Here is a 1,250-nt window from a genome sequence, read left to right on the forward strand (position 1 = left end):
GTGGCACCAGAGCTCTCTGACAGAGAAGGCTAAATGCCCACAGACACCAGAGTTCCAGAGCATTGAGCCAGGGCAGTTAGAGGGGCTCAAAGTGCAGGGAGAGGGAGAGAGAGAGAAAAGCAGGGAGTGTGAATGAGTAGCTCACTTGGCTGAGGCGCTCTGGAAGTAGAAGAGGAGGAGAGGGAGGAGGGAAGGAGGAGGGAGGGAGCCAAGGGCAGTGGCCAGGACCATCCGGAGGAGCCCCTGCTTTTCCCATCATCGCAGCCTCCTCCCTTCCACTGCATGCATGCCCAAAGCCCAAACGGCCGGCAAGAGGCTGTTCCCAGGCAAGCCTCCTCCTCTTCTGGCCTCATGGCCCCAAAGAGTCCCTTCTGCTCCTTCACAGCCCGAGAGGCTCTGGAGAGGCGGCTCTAGATCCCCCCCCCACACACACACTGCCTCACTGCTGGTCCTAGGCGACCCCTGGGAAAGGGTCTTACAACCCCAAAGGGGTCCCGACCCACAGGTTTGATCCACTGACGTAGACCTCCACACTTTGGCTGGAAGCTGAAAAAATGTTGGTAGTCTAAATGTTATACAAATAGAGGTAACGTCTGTATGTTTGCCCCCACTCTATGTCTGTCTCTTCTCTGTTTGTCTCTGAGTACTGGGCCATATCTCTTAAAGGGTAGTCTTATGATCCTTGGATCAGATGTTCCAGGGTGTATCCAGACTGCAGAAATAAAGCAGTGTGACATGACTTTAACTGGGATACCTCTACACTACAGAATCCTGAGGTTTGTAGTTTGGTGAAGCACTAGACCTTGGTGACAGACACACTGAACATCTCACTAAACTACAAACCCAGGATTCCACAAAGATGAAGCCATGGTAGTTCAAGTGGTGTCATACTGCTTGACTTCTACAGTTAAAAAAAAAACCCTGCCAACGGTACAGAGTTATTTTGACCTTGTTTTCTGTGAATGGGGAAGAGGTTATGTGGACAGAAGGTCTATCTTGAAAGCCACCTTGCATGGATTACGGTGAGCTTCATCACTATTGCTCCACCACTATCAGGGCTCCACTGCTGTTAGAGAAATGGTGGAAGGTTTTGGGGAGCACAGAATGGAGAGGTCTTGAATCTACTGGACCCAAGCGCTCTTACTTATCAACATGCCTCAACAAGTGAGAAGAGCATATTAGCTGGCTCTATTTTATCTTCTGCTGAATAAATGGAAAGAAAATAAAAAATATTGAGGTTAAGGAAAAGA

Source organism: Sceloporus undulatus, chromosome 4, assembly GCF_019175285.1.
Source record: "Sceloporus undulatus isolate JIND9_A2432 ecotype Alabama chromosome 4, SceUnd_v1.1, whole genome shotgun sequence".
Lineage (NCBI taxonomy): Eukaryota > Metazoa > Chordata > Lepidosauria > Squamata > Phrynosomatidae > Sceloporus > Sceloporus undulatus.